Source organism: Alligator sinensis, unplaced genomic scaffold, assembly GCF_000455745.1.
Source record: "Alligator sinensis unplaced genomic scaffold, ASM45574v1 scaffold694_1, whole genome shotgun sequence".
Taxonomy (NCBI): Eukaryota; Metazoa; Chordata; order Crocodylia; family Alligatoridae; genus Alligator; species Alligator sinensis.
In genome coordinates, this window is record NW_005842339.1 from 723,958 (window position 1) to 736,841 (window position 12,884).

A 12,884-nucleotide genomic window follows, 5' to 3' on the forward strand; every position below is an offset into this window, starting at 1 on the left:
TAGGGAAAAAAAAATCCCTGCAGTTTACTGTTTGAATGTTATGGGGACATGAGCAAGTTACTGAGATGTAACAGAATGGAATCTGTACAACAGTGTCAGCTGCTGTGCAGGAACTGCCCACATACAGACTTTTAGGCCATAAGTGAAAGTTAATTACCAATAGTTTTACCTCTTTAACTTCATGCATTACATTTCTGGCCTTCTTATCTCCAGGTAAGGAATTCTGCAGGCTAACTTGCATTCATATTTTAATAGGTCACTTTGCTTTATCAAGGCTTAACTCTGCCTTTCAGATTAATTGAACAACCTCTGATTTCTACATGAGAATTTTCCTTCTTTTTTTTTTCTCTGGATTTATGTTTAAACAGTCAAACATTTTATTTCTGTCAGCTTTAGAAATTGAAGTTTTGGGTTACAAAAATTCTGATGAAAAGTATTTGTTTGCACAGCCTGGTTCACAAACTGCTTCTGGAGATTCTGTTAGTTACAAGCATGTTTTCATTCATCCTTTGCTTTATGATCCCTTAAGTGTGGTAGCCTGTGAGTTTTATATTTTTAAAGTAACATGTTACTAGTTAAGAAAAAAAAAGAAAGCAAGCAAGGGCTCCAAAGGGTAGAAATGATGTATAAAATAACTACATGGATATATGAAGTGTAAGTGGTTCTTGCCTGTGTAGCCTGTCTGCCTTGTATTCTTGTGAGCAGGATGTATAGTAAGCAATTGGAAATGTTGTACTTGTAAGCCAAAACAGAGAGGGCTGCCAGGAAATAGTTATGCCACTGTTATCATATAGAATAGATATTCTGAAACAATGGAGAATGCATTCCCTGAATTTGTTCATAGAAGGTTGCTTGGCAATAATAAGACTGGGGCATGTCTGTTATTTTAAAATAAGATTCAAAGCTAGCTTTCTTCTTGACCTTATCAGGGGTCAGGAACCCACGCCCCCCCGGCCGGATCCAACTATAAAGGGATTGGATCCTGCCCTGGCAGCTTGGGGAATTGGCAGCATGCTCCAACTGGGACAGCAGAGGAGGTGTCCCTGGGTCCTACTGCCTGCCTTGTTCTGCAGTCCCATGGCAGCATCTGCTGATCACGGGGCGGGGGAGGAGATTTGCAGCCTACAACAGGGGCTGGATAGCAGACCTGGGCCAGTGATGACAAAAGGTTGCCAACCCCTGCCTTAAATAAAAGCTGGAGGCAAACAAGGATGCACTCTTTTTTTTTTTTTTTTTTTTTTTTAAATCTACCTTCTGCATAAAGTTTCTTTATTGAAGGTAGTCGGGTAACCCTAGTAAATGCACCTAAGCAATTGCATTGAAAAGCTTTGGCAGATTGATGGTAAAGTATCCCTTACGTGACAGGGCTCTGTTGTGGGGTGACTTTGTGTGGAGTTGTTTTTGACAAATTTATCCTTACTAAATTGGTTTCTGGAAGTGTCTGGTTATTAGTATATTTAGTAAGAAAGTGTCCTAAAGCTCTGAAGATTCAAGTACTGCTTTTTATGTTTAAAGAAATGTTAGCTGGTGGGAACAGTCACCTACGTGAATATAAGCACTGTACTGGTGAACATGTGTACATCCAGTACTGAATATGATCAGAAATAGCTACTGCCATTTTAACATCTCTGCATTTGGAAAGGTTTCTTCTGGCACTGATGATATTTGCCATAATGCTGTCTCAGATTATCGAGTTATGTTACTTAAGATAGGAACAGTGGCTCTCCATTGTAAATCCAATTTTTATTGTCATTGGTGGAAGTCATTGTCATTGGGGGCAGAGGGGAAGGGGCATGCCCTTCAGAGGTAACAAATCTTATTGACCTCACCTGGTAGATTGCCAGTTTACCATAGCCCTAGATCCCATATTTAAAGTGAAAATGACAAAGCATTATTCAATTAAAAAACACCAGAGCATACAGGCATTCCCTAGATTTATAAGTCTTAAGCCAGTAGCTTTAGTATAATTTTTCTTGTAGCAGAAGGCAGGTAAAGTTAACCCCCCCCCCCCCCCTTTTTTTAGTGACCCCCCCCCCCCCCCATCTTATTTACTGGACTCCCTTAGATTAATGCTGCTAACAGACATGAAAAACCCCCCACTTTACCGGAAGAAGCAGCATGTTAGTTTGACCCGGTTCTGCAGCATCTGTATCAATCAGGTGCTTTAGCAGGGTTTGTTGGTGCTTCTATCTAATAGCAGATTGAATTTGCTATTAGATAAAAGTACCAAAAAAGTCTCACTGAAGTGCCTGATCTATGCAGACATTGGGTGAGTTGGGCCCAACTAACGTGCTGCCTCTTCCTGGCATGCACTGGGCTCGATGCAGGGGTATGTGGAGCTTAAAATAAAGGGCTGGTTTGTTTGTTTTACATCTGTAAGCAGCCTGAGGGTCTAACTTTCTAATTTGAAACATCATGTCAGCTGGAAGTCATAATAAGTATGTTTGATTAAGAAAACATAAGCTTTTCTAAGGAGAAAAAAGTTCCATCTCCCCCTTTCCTTAAGTTACAGTTCTGAGGTCTCTATCACGAGGGAGGCTCTCAGTGATGGAGGTGGGAGAATCTTTCCTTCAGAAGGCTGATGAAGGTAGTAAATTGGAACAGTCCCCTATGATATTAAAACATTTGACTCTTTATGGTCACGTATAGAATGGCTGGAGAGGTAACACGACCTAACTTTTCTAAATGTTCTTATTACAGAGGTAGAATTAGGATACTTTATTTAAGTACAGTGTTAAGCACAGTTTGAATACTGCCTAATTTACAACTTAATATAAAAATGTAAATACCACTATTATTATAATGTAACATAATTTCAAACAACAGCAGCTGTAGTAAAGCTTTAATAGGGAGGAACATGTTTGCTCATCTCCCTTAGTGCCCCATGACTTCGACTATTATTGATTTTAGAGCTGGTATTTTCAGTGCCATTTTGAATGTGCTCTGATTTGTTTACTGCTTGCAAATGGCCATTTTTTGTTTGTTTGGGGAGGAAGGGCTTTTCTGTGCGAGAAAATGAACATTTGCATATAAATAAAAAGGGTATTTGAATGCAACCAGTGTGCACCACTTGTGTGTGAATGTTTGCCATCCAGCCAAGGAGTAAAAATGATACACTGTGGTTTAGCTGAATAATTACTTGCCACAGACTGTACATTTTTCAAATGTTAGGATTTCACAAACAACTACTTAGGTGAAACATGTTCTAAATCATCTGCTGAATAGTTCTAGTTGAATAACAAGTGTTGATCAAGATTGGAATCTATTCAAGAACAACTCACACAAAGGAAAGGGATGCATTTTTTTCCTGTAAATAAAACAAAAGGCAATAGAACTGTCCAGTTCTAGATCTCAGTTCAGAAAGATACCAAAGCACAGGTTTAAAAGTAAGTACTTCTCTAAGTGGGTTTGTATTGTGTCTATCAATGGGTCTCTTATATTCATAATTGTGTAATGTATTTCCCTGACAGCTACAGTACAGAACTATTGTTGAAGAACACGCTTTTTTGCTACCGACACCACACAGCATAGCTATTGCGAAATCCAACTCTGAGTTCCAATTAAAAAATATCTACATTAAAATTAATAACTTTTAATTAAATTATTTTTCATTACAACAAATACTTAAGAGTAACAGCAACAAAATCAATGTTGGTCCCAGCAGAGGTAAAATACTTCTTGTCTTCTACAGAAAATGTTGCACATCTAAAACTATATGAGGAACCAAAAATATTTTGTTTACTGCACCTGTAATAGGCTCTTGACACCAACCACGTTACTTGATATAGCAGCCTCTTTCTTCTCCCTGCTCTATAGAAATAGATTTCATATCGCAGGCCTTCAATCTGATATCAGATGAAGCCAGTCTGTTTTACTAAATGACTGAATAATGTTCTGGAACGGCATTTGATTTCTACAACAACACAATCCACATCTGTTGGTCTCATTGTTATGGTTTTATGCTGTTCCCAATGATTCATGGCAAAAGCCTTTCATTTTGATTCTTCAGATCACAGTGGCTAATGCTAATTGCTAAGAAGTTCAGATTCTGTTCAGCTGTTTGTATACACTAGCTGAATTTGCACATTAGTTTATTTTCCCCAGACATTTTCACAAAACCAGCATTCTGTGATCTGTTAGAACAGGTTAAAATGCTTTCTTGGCAGGCTGTCATTTCACAATCAGAAATGCATACAGTTTCATAGATAATGTATGGGTAACTTCATCTCAGGTTTGGGAAAAGAAAAGCAGCAAGAAGACGACAGTGCAGAAAGCTTTGTTTTAGAGATTACATCCACTTTTGCAGTGACTAATCCATGTCCCAAAAATAAAAGTTGTGTTCCAGTCATGGCTGTTACGTCGTCATATCTGACAAGATAAGTAATGATGAGCTTGGTGAGTGCTTGGATGAGACACCAAACGCTAATCTTGTTTAGGCCACAGTTGTTATTAGTTGTCATGGGCTTTTTCTCTTCCCTTGCTGTCAAAATAGGGAGATAACTGACACAATTCTAATTTATTAACACTTACTTTCACCAACTCTTTGGGCACTGGCAATGTAAGACTGTCTCTAGTTCTTATTCTGGATATTCTTCTGTTGATTAGCATTTTGTGGGTGGGTGGGTGTCCTGCTTACCCTCCTAGAATTGCTGCAGTTCCACCTTAATCCACCAACCTTGTAAGACTCTCCATCCTTCCCTTCCTCACTGAAAATTTCAATCCTTTCCCTTCTCCCCCACCCCTTCCCTATAACACTCTCTACAAAATGCATTAAAAACCCATCCCAAAACTAAAACAATTAATAAAGCTCATTTGATGTTTGGAAGCAAACTCTTTCAGTTTTGCTGATGTCTTATCACTTGCTTCCCCCCCCCCCCCCGAGTCTGTCTCATCTAAATAGACTGTAAACTCTTTGGGACAGAGACTCCCTTGTTCATAGCTTAGTACCCCTTTTGTCTTCTAGTTCACATATTAATATTAATAACTGGGCTTCCAGAACTTGCATTACAACCACAATAACATAGCTATTTGGGAGTCTCTGGGCCAGTTGGAACACCGGTTATTTTACTAATTATTTAACTTAAGTTTAACCAGTCTTAATTACATGGAGGCAAACCCATACCTCTTTGTAGACAAGGCCTCAGTAGGCTTCTCGCAGTTTCTGCACCATTACCTTGGATGCAAATGTGAAGTGTACCCTAACAATTTGGGGGGGATTTTTTTGGTCCTATGCATCTCCCATTAAACAGTCCCATTTTCACTGGAGAGTACTTCTCACTATAACACAATCTGGCCCTGCATTCATTGACTAGGTGTTTGATGGAACTCCAGACAACTGTTAGCTGGCTTTCTCCACGGTAAGGTCGACTCTGAAGTGACAAATAAAGGCAAAGAGAAGTTTTTATTTTCTCAAATACTATGGCTCTAATTCTATGGTTCATAATCAAGCAAAAACTGCTATTGATTTCAGTAGAGGAATTTTGCGCAATAGAAAGGTTCAGCATTTGTCCCCAACAGGCCTGATACTTCTGTATCATCTTGAAGGTTTCAAATGCATTTTAAATTCTGCATACTGTGCCACTGAAATGGACCCACCTCTGTTCAACTTTATTGCCCCCAAGTAAGCAAACTGGGCAAAAAAATCTTTCTCAAAATTCAGTTACCATAATCTTATTTAGTGTTTGTAACAATGGCAGTTTGACAGGGTCACTGTATTCTAGTCAGCAGTCTTTATTGTGACTTCAGGCACAGATCTGTGCAAGTGATGGGGTGTGCTCCACCAACTTTCCTTAAGTGGCCCCGAAGGTATTGTAACTGAGGACGACGCACCTTTTGCTGCTTCTTTGCTCTTGGGTGTGGAGGATGAGCAATCTGTTCAGCTGCCATACAACTTTTGGCTGAAGTATTTACAGCTGCAGGAGGAACTGCAAAATGGTTTTCCTTTCTGAACCTTCAGCTGCACCAGAGGAAGATGAGGAGGCCAACATGACTGAGCAACTGTTTCAGGAGGGGCATTTCTTGGAACGTATTCAGTCTGAAAAATGCTATGTCTCGACTTGTTAAACTACTATAGACTTCTGAGAGGATTCTGGTGTAGTTCTGGGAGGACCAGCAACAGCTGTAGTACTTCAAGATGATTCATGGATTTGTGTAGAGATTGCTGCAGAGGCAACATGCCAAACTGGAATTCCCTTTATCGGGTGAGAAGCATTTGGATATTGCTATGAAAAATCTCAGCCCCCCCCTAAGCAGTATGTCGGATCAATCATTAGGGCTCTTGTAATGGAGCTGTGTATTGCTATTAAACTTACTGTTGCCATGTACTGTAATGCTCTCCAGTCAGCTGATGTCTTTTCCTATGGTGGGGTTCCATGTTGCTTTAGAGCAACTTGTATGCTTCTTCGCTTCCTGTGCCAGGTTTCAGTTTGTAAATCAAAAAAGATACTTCTCCACTGTGCTCCAAGGTGTGGCTGACAGCCACAAAGTATTTCCTAGCATTTATATGGGTTTGTCTAAAAGAAATGTAATGGTTCAAAGATCTTCAGGAATTTTTTCTCTTCTCTTTCCCACAGTGGGAGGTAAGTCCATGCTAACCATTCTGTGGATCTCTTCATGAATTTGATATTTAATAGTGGATGTGATTTCACTATGACTTTCACATCAGTAGTTGCACAGGGCTTTTCCCAATAAGTGTGGGGAGGAGGGTCTGTTTTATAGGCTTTGTTTCCTGCACACACTTCTGAAGCTGCTGAAGTTTCAGGACTGCAAAGTATACTGGGTTCCACTGACAACATGATGGATTTGTTACATAGGCCATGCAGATCTTTCAGAATTTTAAAATGGTGGAGGATGGGCTTTCATGGCTTAGGAACACTTTGGCTAATAGGTGAAGATTAAAAATAGAAAATACAAAATTGTAATTTAATTTTTTCACCCCTAAAGTGCAAACAGATGCGACTGGAATTAAAAGGTAGGAGATATGCAGACTTAGGGAACTGAAACTTCTGGCTCCCTGCAGAAAAGCTTAGTTGCTGTCATCTACCTTTCTTCTTGGTGACCATTTGGGAATCTTGGGTTGGTGCCACCCCATTCCAGCCATCCACATCTGAGCAGAAGGGATCAAAGGCTCATATGTTTATGCTGCCCTCTTGGAAGCAGCTGTGGTAGGGGATCCTGTTGGCAAGGGGTTTCTCCCAATAAGAGTTCGCTAGAGTCTAGAATTGGAGCTGGTGAACCTTGAAGCTTTCATGGAAGCAACAAAGTACCCAAAGGGGGAAATGGTGGGGGGGGAAAGCAAGTACAGTTTTGGAGAATATTTACCTACAATGGTGTCTATCAGTTATGTCCATCAGCTGCAGTGCATCTCCCTGTGCATTTCTTAATCTCTAGATCATGCTACAGCTCCACTCCACCACTGCAAGCCCCCTTTCTGATAACTCCCTGGTAACACCATGCCTTTTCTCTGCCAGTTCCTTTCTCTGCAGAGGAACTGACCTCTCTTAGCCTTTTTCTCCCACTCTTCTCTTCCTAAGAAGTACCCTCCACTCTTGAAGTGTCTCTCTTTTCTCCAAAGCTTCCACAATACTACTGAATGTTTCTTTTTTTCCACTTCACTTTGAAGTTTGCCAGATGTTGGGTAATGGTCCATGTCAGTGTCCTTTAGCATCTGGACACCTCAGATGCTGAGTCTGGAAGAAGAGAGTAATGAAAGCAGTTATTGTTCATTGGTTGTCTGTCTTTGCTGGAAGAGGCATGTGGGATTATTGTTTCATTGTGCAGCATTTCCACTTACAGGCTGGAATGGGAACTGCAGGACCTGTGCGGGCAGCAATTCTGTAGCCAGTACTAGCACTAGAGGGAGTGTCATGGTCCATGTGATTAAACTGCCAGAGAACTACCTGGTGACAAAAGCAAAGATGAATCCAGCAAGATAAAGGTTGCTGTTATTTATCAGAGTGGTATCTTGTGAAATTGCCCGTGGCTGGAAGGAAATGGTGAGATTAGATAGATGTCGATAGCCCTGCCTTGCATTATTAGTGTCTTGGTAGAGCACTTTAGTATCTAAAATACCATCACAATGCTATTCTCTATAGACTTGATCAAAATTTGTGCCATGAATGCAGCTTTGCTGTGAATTTGATGCATATGCAGTTTGCCTGTGTCTTGAGAGAGCTTTGTTAATGTTTCTTACCCTGAGTTGCTTATTGCAGCAATGTATCTTTCAGTGCATTTCTATTGATATAAAATGCCATTTTGAGACTGAAAAGCTTTGTTCAGATTGGTTTTCATAATAACTTTGCACTAATGAACTGGATTAGTTGTTTTCTTGACCAAAAATTGCTAAATACCTGCTAACTAGAACATGGAATCCCTTGATTCCAACTAGGCAGACAAGGTTCCTTGGGTGAATCTGATATCTTTTATTAGACCAACCCAAATGGTTGGAGAATAGTTACTGAGCAAGCTTTCGGGTTCACAAACCCTTCGTCAGGGTTCCAACTAAGCATGTCTATGCGTTTTCTCTTCTTTCTAAATCTGGTATGGTTGGCACACGGGAACGCACAGCACAATAGGTGGGTAGGAGAGTCTATGCATTGAGCAAGAGGGTCTGGCTTTGGTTTTATTAAAGAACTACTGGCTGTCAATCGCATCTTCATGTAAGGGTTTTCAGTTGTGCGATTCTTAGCTTCCTTTTGTGCGTTGGTCATGTCTGAGAAGGACTGCGGGTTGATAATGTCTTGTGCCCAAATCCTGCCCAACTCATCATATGGATAGGTCTGTTTTTTAATGCTTTGCCTACTTGTAAGTTATCTTAATATCCCTTGTTTTAACACAGCACTGCATGGCTGAGATCCTGCTTTGCCACAATGATTCCCTCACAATTGTTTGCCTCTGTGCCTAGAACCTAGGCATTTCCTCTGGGCCTAGAACCTAGACATTCCTGTGCCTTTGCCTCGCCTGAAAGAGCAAAGAGGTGTAGGGCTTCGCTGCAGATTCAGCTGGAACTATGAAGAGGTGGTGTGCTGGTGCAAGGGACGTGTGACTAGGTGGGCTGATTCATGGAGTGCTACTGTAGATGAACAAGACCTAGCAGTATGCCAGTATTTTAACAGGGAGGTAACATTGAGTAACTGTCACTTCAAAGCAGTAGAGGCTACACAGGTAAACAGAGCCACACATAAGGGTAGGGTGCAAAGCAGTGTGGGAAGGCAGCCGGAAGACTGCCAAAATAGTTCATGGTTGGCATAGACAAGCATGACAACATGATTATGACACAGCTTTCGCTGAGCTGAAATTACTAATTCTGTATGGCATCCTTTGGTCTGAGAGAGATGGTGGAAATTGCAGCTGATGAGGTAGATGGTTTGCAGTGTCCTATGAGACTGAAGTCCAATCCGAGATTTGCGTAGTCTGTAGCAGTGGTTGCAAATGTGTGTCCTGATTGGGGGGTCTGAGAGCTGCTTGCCTCCTGTGGACTCTATGGTTGGGTGGTCTGAGAGCTGCTTGCCTCCTGTGGACTCTTTTCTCTTCAAGGTGTTAGAGCCAATTCTTTTCATGGACTTCAATACCGTGGTGGAGATGACGATGCCATTTGTTCCGATTGCTTGCCAAGGTTTCCCATTGGCCAGGATCAATTCCAAATGCCTTCATAACTCGCTTGCATGCGTCTTTATAGTGAAGCTTGGGGCATCCTGTTGTTCTTGTTCCCTCTGATAATTCCCCGTATAGCATGTCCTTAGGTATATGTCCATCTTCCAATCTGCTCAGATGGCCTAGCCAGCGCAGTCATCTCCATCTGAGTAGGGGTGTCACACTTGGTAAATTTGCCTTTTAAAGAACCTCTGCATTGTTAACTTTATCTTGTCATTTGATGTTAAGTATGCGGCATAAACAGTGCAGGTGGAAGCTGTTTAATCTTCTCTCTTGATGTGCATAGGTTGTCCTTGCTGAGTATGCAAGCTTTGTACACTAGCATTTTGGTCTTGATGGTAAGGTTAGAGTTGTTCCATGCTCTTCTAATTAGTTTGCTAAAGGTGGTGGCTGCCTTTTTCAATGCAAACATTAAATTTTTCATCCAGTGAGAGGTTGGTGGTCACTGTAGAAGCTAAGTAGCTGAACTTCTGGACTACTTCTAGCTGGTTCTCATTAAGGGTGATTGATGGAACTCCCTGTCCTAGTACAACAGTTTTCTTAATGCTAATAGAGCAAATGCCTGACAAGCTCTTGAAAGGCGATCCATGAGTTCTTGTAGTAGGCCTTCGCCATGGGCTGTAAGGGCAGCATCATCAGCGAATAGAAGCTCCCTGATAAACACCTTTCTAACTTTAGCCTTTACCTTGAGTCATGACTGGTTGAAGAGTTTCCCATCTGATCTTGTGTGAACATACACTCCACCTTCCGTACCTTTAATCACACAATTTGGGAGTACCAAGAAGAAGATTCCAAGGAACGCAGGGGCAAGAACACATCTTTGCTTCACTCTGCTTTCATCTCAAAGCTGTCGGAAGTGGACCCATCAAACTGAACAGTTGCTTTCATGTTGTTGTGGGAGGAACATATAAGATTTAAAAGGATTAGTGGGCATCCTATCTTTTCTAGGACTGCAAATCATGCCAACGTGCTTATGACGTAGCTTGCTCTGAGCTGAAATGACTAATTCCAACAACAATAAAAACACTGTACCATCTGCTAGCTACATTGTCATGGCAAGGAACTGTAGTGTAGACACAGAACAGAAATTGACTGACTGTGCCTGTTTGAAAAGCAAGTTACACTAGATTCCCATTTACTACAGCATACATCTATTTCATGCACACAAGACAAATGGCACACAAACAACCTACTGGGGAAGTAGCTCTGTCCCTCTGCTTCTCTCCAGGAATTTGCACAGGCTGTTAGACAGAAACTGACCGTTCCTGCGGTAATTTCTGGCTGGTAATTTAACTTTCAGGTTTTTTTATTCTGAATAAAATCTTGAGATGCTGTAGTTTGTGAATCTGGGCATCAACTGTCCTTTATTGCATTTGTTTTCTAATATAAGAGTCCCGAAGGTTTAGCCCTAGGACAAAGTAGAGGGAACTGATCTCTTCATTTCTCTTAACAGCTGTTTGGGTGTAGCCTTTTCCATCAATTACTCCTAATGACAACCCATTACAGCACTTTAAGCAGTGTGTGTAGACTGATAACAGCTGCAGATCCCCCAGTCTGTGGAGGTTGTATTCATTGCTTATGTTCCTGCCCAGTAATTATTAATTGTATACCTAGAAAATAAACTTGGTAACTGCTAAGTTTCTCTTTGATATCACTGTTGTGATTTGGTGTAAGAGAAAAATCTAGAACAATTGACTAAATCTGACAGTAGTCTCCTAACAGTGTGTTTTACTTGAATATCAAAGGGAACACCAGGGTTTAATTATGAGCATCCTGATTTAGTGAGTCTATAAAGCTAAATCTGAAGTTGCTGACTCTTAATTTGTTTCTAGAAGAAAGGCCAATCCTGGAGGCATATTATCCAAAGTACAGTGGCACTTGCTTTGTGGGACTATGCCACCAGCTTGCAACTAAAATGCAGTTCTTTCCATTTGCAGGCAAGGTTCTTTGAGTAGATGCGATATCTTTTATTGGACCTGAAGAAGGGTGACTACACCCAAAAGCTTGCCAAGAACTTTTTTCCAACTACTCAGTTGGTCTAATAAAAGATTTTGTGTGCACAAACTCTTTCAAGGCATTTTTCAGGGACCGGGGTGCTGGTAAGGAGAAATAACTTCAGAGAGTAGCATAGTTTACATAAAAACATAAGAAATGTCGCTTACTGGGTCAGACCATAAATCCATCTTGCCTAGTGTTCTGTATCACACAGTGCCAGAGTGTGGATGCTGGAAGGGAGAGTGAACAGGATATAACTAGATTTCCCGGCCCCCCATTCCTTTCCCACTTACAGCCTCCAGCATTTAAGGTCTAGGACAGGGATTTTCAGCCTTTTTTAAGGAGTATACCCAGGGGTACACTTCTGCTGGAATGGAAGGGAGGTGAGGGGGGGTGGCCAGACATGGAGCAAGGTGGGGGAGCTTGCATGCGGTGGCACAGGGTGATGAATGGTGGCAGTGCCTGCTGCATGAGAGCTCCCCACCCTGCTGTGTCTGGCCAACCAGCCAGCACCTATGCAGCCTGAAGAGGGGAGCCTCTGCCCTTGCCCCTGCCTCAGCCCTGCTCCTGGGAGGCAGTGAGGCGGAGTGGTGGGTGGCAGCTCTGCCCCTGCCTGCCAGCATGTACCCCCTAGCCCCTTTCCAAGTACCCCTGGGGGTACCCGTAACCCCAGTTGACAACCCCTGGTCTAGGAAGTTCTGATTCAGAGGCTGTACCCTTAACTCCCATGCTCAATAGCTACTGATACCTCTGTCCTCCAAGAATTTGTCCAATCCCTTTCTGAGTCTGGCTAAACTGTCAGCTTCTGTCGCATCTGGTGGCAATGAGGTCCACACTCTAAATGCATTCTATGTGAAAAATAACTTTCTATTGTTAGTTTTTAAACTTACTAACTCCTAGTTTAAATTTATGACCCCTAATTTTTGTATTATGAGAAATTATTGAATAATAAATCTTTGATTCAGTCTTCAGACTGCTACATATCTTAAAGAATATTACATAAAAATGAATTTGAAAATCTATTTTATTTTATGTCTGTCTTCTTTTTAATGTGTTAGGCCATTTATGGATGTAGTACCTAAGCCCAGTGTTGTAAACCAATGATGTGAGCCTCATTGTGGGTGGTAATACAAAAACCCACCATCATATAACTAACTAGTTTCTGACTAGTTTTTATGTATATATTGAAAGATGACACATTTGTGTGTCTCTTCTCCTCCCCCCCCCCCCCCCCCCCC

At 41.4% G+C, this 12,884-nt stretch overlaps 1 protein-coding gene across 1 annotated transcript in view; it reads left to right on the top strand.

The window, feature by feature from the left end:
* The window catches only part of RAB40B (RAB40B, member RAS oncogene family), a 59,008-nt gene that overhangs the window by 38,226 nt on the left and 7,898 nt on the right, over positions 1–12,884 (top strand). The window lies entirely within an intron of this gene.